The following is a 6,597-nucleotide window of genomic DNA, read 5'->3' as shown; positions in this document are numbered from 1 at the left end:
AAAAAAAGGACAGGTGGCCACACATTTTTACCCCCCTGATTTGGTTGTTACCCTTTTTTTTTTTTTTTTTTTTATGAGGCCAGAACCTCAACCCGTTCCAGTGAATAAATCCTGAGCAGTTTCTCAGTGACGTGGCTCAGCTCTGAACCGTTGCCCTGCTGCTCAGGAAGGAGGGCAACAATGCAATAACAAGTGACTTCTTAGTGCTTGAAAAAATGTGTTACGGTGACACCGCGACGCACCGCCCCGCTCTGTGTAATAACTCCCAGGTGTGGGACAGATGGTGCCTTCTCCAGGAGAAACCATGTCATTGGTACACTGCTTAGACGCAGGAAAGTAGTGAACTGACGACAGAGATGAAAAATGGCCGTCTTGGTTTCTGAAGGTGTAAAGATGTAATCAGAGGAGGCAGCCACGACAGAGAGAGATGAAATGAATCTTAGTATCAGTGTTATTGTCATCTATATAAAAGAGCTGTTCTCTTTCATTGTTATGGTTTACATCAGATTATCTTGTCTGATTTTTTTCTTCTTCTTTGCAGTCCAGATTAAATAATACGCAAAAAGAAATGCAAACGTTACAGGCACCGTGAGTCAGCACACTTTTCACAGAGCAGGTCCACAGACAGGCCATGTGTCTCACTCTCCCACCCGGCAGCGCCGCCTCAGACTCTCACCGCAGGAGCGTCGGCCGCGTTGCTTACTCTGCAATAAATATTAATTAAAATACTAGGTGAGGTGGAAGCTGCGGGGCAGTGTCCTGTGGACGGTGTGACTCCACCGCCCACTCGTCTCTGTAACAGCATGTACGAGGGTAAGTCAAAATGTTCTCAGAAAAAAAAACTCTCTATATATACATATATATGTATATATATCTAGACCAAATCGCTTTCTGAAGTCCAGTTTCTTTCAAATGTCACTAAAAAAAAACCCAATCAAATAACACTGGATCAAAACATTCATGTTTTTAAAATCAGACCCTGTTTGACATCATCATTTTCTTACATGACATGAGACTAACGTGCACTTTAACGACACAGTAACTAATGCAGCCCACTCTGTGGGTTGGCGTCCACGCTCTCGGGGGGGCGGGAGGGGGGGATGTTATGAGGACATTACTGTTGACATCGCCGTTTAATGCCTCGCTGTGAGCTGTCGCCACCGTAGCGTGAAGCAGAACAATGTCCTCGCGACGGCAGAAGAGAACAATCACCTGAGAGCCACCGGGCAACGTCTCAACCTTCTGATCTGAAAACATTTAAAACTACACGAAGGACAACAGAGGTCTCAGGTTTCACACTTCAACAGTCCTGGAGGATTAGAGTCACTTTGACTTTGACGGAGCAGAGGGTAATCTACTGTAGAATAATCCTTATGAATTAAATGAGAACCAGTGAATGTCACTGCTCTGTTCAAACAACACTTCCTTTTTTTAAATTTAATAAATAAAATAATAATATATTGTATATAAATATATTGGGTTCTACATTTTTTGTGTTTGACCAAACATGTCATTATCTTAATTATTAAAAATCATTCATCTGTTTGTATCCAAACGCACAATTAACAAGTGATTAACAAGTATTTTGCAGGTACTGTACATAATGCTAAATCGTGAAGTGCTAACAGGTGATGCTAAGTAGCCTGGTCGTTGTAATTTTGTTCTCTCCTCCAGTAGAATTTTCAAATCTCTCCCAGTTTCTCCCCTTCTTCCCTTTCTCCTATGACCACAGCCTGGGCCACTGTGACGCCGTGTCTGGGCTGCATATGGCCCACGGGCTGGTTTCTATTTAAATGGGCTGGTTACACAAGCTGCGCAGCACAGTTGCCTGGTATGAATAATGAAGACAGGGGGCATGGGAACACACCCTTCGGTAAATACTGCATGTATACATATTCCATTAACTGAAATGTTTCATGCACAACACGAGCGAGCAGAGGTTCTGAGATTCAGCCAAACTAAGACAGAATGGATGAGAGCAGCGGAGCGAGGATGAGAGGCGGAGGCAGAGTCCAGCATCCCCTGATATTTGAGCTGCTCTAAAAATAGCAAGACTGGAACTGTGGAGATATGAGTTGTACTCCTGAAAGACCCCGCATCCTCTCCACCGAGGAGCCCAGCACAAAAGGACGGAGGCTGGCGTTTGGCCAATTTGTGTGTTTACGACCGGAGTCGACGGCCGCACAACGTACGTATGTGATGGATATTAATGACAACTGAACGGTTTCCAGCGATCAGAGAGAAAAAAAAAACGTGCTTAAACTGCCAAGTTTGTCTAGTGTAGTGTCACTGGGCTTAAGCGTTAAACGCCTTTTTGCATTATATACATGTTTTTGTTTCCTGCCAAAACCTGCTGCGATGACCTGAGGAAATGTTACTGCTTCAACAGTACATAAAAAAAATGAAAATACTACAATTGTTTTTTTAAAAAGGTGATGATATAATGTCTATTGACTTGGGTTGCGGAGGTTTGTGACTTTAAAAATATGGGTCGCCAGACAAAAAACACTGCTGTGTGTTAGTCCAAATACAATGGTTAGCAACAAAAATAAATCATCAGTAATATCTCTTCGCTGTGACGTGGCCTCTGCTCTGAGACTGTGAAGGTCATAGATGTGTAATAACACTACAGTAACAGAAGCCCTCCAGTTTAGATAAAAAAATATCAGTCCAACAAACAATGGTGGGAAAAGTCACAAAAATCAGACTTTTATTCTTCCCACCTAGTGTTTTAATGGACTAAATGATGGTAATTATGTCTTAAGACACGGGGAAAGAACTGAATTCCACAAGTTGAGCTGAAAACTAAAGAGGAACTAAAGCGTTGTGTTTCTCCACATTCTACTTTTCTATCATCGTCCGTAGTGTCACAGATCAACACTCACCGCTGTAGAGTAATCAAAGAGAAAGCTGTTCCATGTGTCAGTCCTGTCCGCTCCAAAAATGCCACTCGGCTCCTGTGGGAAACAGACACACACACTTTTAATGAATCGTAAAAATTCCACGTGTTAACCTCAGTGATACAACTTGATATAATTATATAATTATGGATTTTAAAGGACGACTATTTTGCAGACGCTGCGTTTCAAACCCCCAAAAACTGCAGTAATGAAAAAAAATAAATGAGAGCCAAAAGTCTGTGCGTACAATTAAAAACGGATGACCTCACAGAGACCCCTGTGACACAAACCGCTGGATAACACTCTCCTGACCTTGCCCCGGGCAAGTCCACTCTGACGAGCCTACGCTGAAGCAATAACAAAACAGAGCCTCCAACAGGGTGGCAGCAGAGAAACCAGACATCGTGAGTCATGGGAACAGAGAACAGATGCCGTCCCATCACACAGGAGCGCTTGATTCTGTTATTCCAGGTTTTTATTCTTATTTCTATACGAGCGATGACACACAGGGTCACACGGACCGAAAGGCTTCTGCATTGAAGTCCAGTTTTATTTGTTTATACAATTAGCATATTAGCATACATGTTTATGTTTAACAAACAATTGAATGAAACTTTTTTCAGTCTGAAAATGTAGAGAAAAGTTCCTCAGGAAAACATTGATTACACTTTTCATACTGACTGACCAGAGTGGTAACGACAAATCCTCTGAGTTTCTCTTTCCTCAGATTTCTGTCAGAGTTTTTTTTTTTTTTTAGGGTTAAACTAAGAAACTATTTTTGGGTTTTAAAGCCGCAGATAGCAGGATACTCTTACAAAATAAATCTCAAAATAATTTATGATGATCCGCTCAGTCACGGTCTATGGAAAATCTGCTACCTCAGCCTTCTATCTTGGTTCTGTATTTTCTTGTTTTTAATTTCTGTTGCAAATTATCGTGATTTTTTTTTTTTTACCAGATTAAAAATGTATAACTAAAACGACTAAGCCAGCACAGCAAATTAGCCTCATGCTAACGTGCCGCTTGTGAGATGCTAGTGTTTTAAACACCCTCTTTCTTTTAATTAAATATTATTTTGCACCACCTCCAGGCCAGAATGGTAGCTACATGTTAAAAAAACATAAATTATGTCTGTGAATCTGATTCTCTCTCTGACGTTGTCCCATGAGACCCCACTGCCGTATGAAAACTCAAAGCCCAGTTCCATGAAAACAGTTCCATTAACACTTCACAGTGTTACTGAAAGTAAACAAACTTCAGCCTTCACCTACAACCGAACAACAATATAAAAACAGCATGTTTCACAACCGAACAACAATATAAAAACAGCACAGCAGTTTTCCCAAACACAATATCCTTTAATTCTACCTGACCTACAACGGAGACACAGGTGTCTGAATGTCATTTCAGACCCAGTTTGTTTTGTCAGATGTCCCAGATTTTCCATCTTCACTCATACCCTAAAGGAACCAAATATTCCTCCTACATATTGTGGCACTTAGTGACGGTCCAGATGATAGAATGAGGCTAGCGACAAAAAAAATGTAGCATGATTTAGCATGAATATGCAGATGGCATGACAGCTCATGACTTGCTGTGCCCGCCGGCTGCCAACCACACTTTTCTTTTGCAAAATGAAGTCATGAATTAGAATAGGAGTCACATGCTTTGGGGTGTTGGTGAGGGAGGAGGGAATGACTCACCCTCTTGCTTCAAATAGATATATCTTTGAGCAACCACCGAGTACAACGGAGCTGCTGAACGGCCAACAATCAAATGTACGCGTGGAAGACAAATCTGATGGGACAAGGCTCACTCTGGACAAACTCAGTTGTAGGAAACACCGCCTATGTTCCATTTCACCTCAAATTGTCCTCGAAAATTAAAAATTATAAAAACAAACGTTCCTCCTCAAACTGCCATTTCTAGCATTTTTCACCGTGCTGGTGCTGTGTCATTATTATGTCTTTAATTCCCAGAATGCCAAGTGTGACGACAGACATCCCGATGGCACCTGCTTTCTCTTAAAGTATGAAGTGTCCTTGCCGGAAAAAAAATGGAACCTTGCCAATATAACAGTTCTAGAAAAACGTATTTAGAGGTTTCCTCAAGTCACATTTTTATATTAAAATACTGTAGGTGTTTCAATATATTGGCTTGTTAGCCAGAAAACATCCTTGACTATAATAAATTGCACAAAAAATAAACAAAATAATAATACTTTTTTTTACCAAATACAATTAAATCATTTTATAGTATTTAAAATGTATTTAATTTTTTAAATGACATATTTATTATTTAGAATGGCACGGTGACATGTGTGCTCCAACATGGCAACAAGAAACCAACTTTACTTTCAGGCTATATTTTTTGATTTTGATTTTTCCCTTTGAATTGTAGGTGATGAAAGCCTCTGCAACAATGTCAAAATGTCACAAACATACAACAACAATTCCAACGTGTCACAGCGTCCTCTGAATTAACTCAGATTTCAAACCTTGTGTTTCTGTTTCTTCGTTGTGCACCTGGGTTTTTGTTGCTAACGTAGTCGACTCTCGAGTGCACGCCCTATTTCTTCCCCCCCTTCTTTTTGTTTACCCAGGTCTTTTCATTTTCCCTACCCCTTGTGTTTTTCTTGCTTGCTCTCAAACTTCCTTCTCCTTTGACACCTCTGTTGACAGCTTTGTGCACCTCGTCAGTTTACGAGGCTGCAAAGGAAACATTTCAGCCCGACACTGGCAGGACTGGGCTCCAGCCGAGCGCTAAGTGAATGCCTGAAAAGAAGGCATTGACAGAAGAGGATATTGATAAGTGAAATAAAGAAGCATTTCCTGGTGTGAAAATAAACATGTTTCGTGACTTCAAACTGAATAATCACCTAATTTTACTCAAGTGTTTCTTTGTTGGTGCTGAACAGGAGTGAGAAATTCTCTGACGGTTGTGACAGAAAAACATCTTTCTTCCGTGACGTCCCAAAAACACCACAGTAAACAGCTTCAAATATATTTTGTGGATAATTGATACGGACCAGAACAAGATAAAATATAACAATAGTCTTCACGTCCTCTTATGCTTCCTGAAGTTTTCTTGGGATGTACATTAAATTATTTTATTTTACTTACTTCTATGACCCAATTTTACATGTTAATGTTTCAAAATATATATATACATATATAAATATATATGTACAGACACATATGCGTACATATATGGAAATATATATACGTATATGTACAGACACATATGCGTACATACACGGAAATATATATATATACCTATAAAAGTGTATATATACTGTATACTTTCAAACCCACATGCTTCCTTACTGCACTTTGTTCTTTAAGTCGTTTTTACTTATTGTATGGTAACGAATCGTATCCTTCAATGACTGAACAGAAGCCATAACATTAACTACTTAATGACCGCTGCTGTTTAGTACACGCTCATAAACGTAAATACCTTTAGTAGAACACTTGACCTCCGCAAAAAAAAAAAAAAAAGGCTCAAATGTTAGTTGCCAAACTGAGAAGTTACACAATGACAAATGACAAATTATGAAATTATCTCTGAAAACAACTTGTGCAATATTGACGCATCTCTGAAAACAACTTGTGCAATATTGGTTGACGCAGACTAAACACACACACACACACACACAGAGCGGGGACATGCTATCAGGCTAACTAGCGCTCAGGCT

At 40.0% G+C, this 6,597-nt stretch overlaps 1 protein-coding gene across 1 annotated transcript in view; it reads right to left on the bottom strand.

Annotated features, from left to right (window-relative positions):
* adarb1b (adenosine deaminase RNA specific B1b) overlaps positions 1 to 6,597 on the bottom strand; it is an 84,132-nt gene that overhangs the window by 57,725 nt on the left and 19,810 nt on the right. Inside the window, exon 2 of the mRNA XM_008329082.3 lies at positions 2,886 to 2,957. The gene's annotated coding sequence lies outside the window, so the exon portion shown is untranslated. The remainder of the gene's footprint in view (positions 1 to 2,885; positions 2,958 to 6,597) is intronic.

Source organism: Cynoglossus semilaevis, chromosome 16 (genome assembly GCF_000523025.1).
Source record: "Cynoglossus semilaevis isolate Cse_v1.0 chromosome 16, Cse_v1.0, whole genome shotgun sequence".
Classification (NCBI taxonomy): domain Eukaryota; kingdom Metazoa; phylum Chordata; class Actinopteri; order Pleuronectiformes; family Cynoglossidae; genus Cynoglossus; species Cynoglossus semilaevis.
The sequence above is the reverse complement of the archived record's forward strand: the minus strand, read 5'-3'. Positions and strand labels throughout refer to the sequence as shown.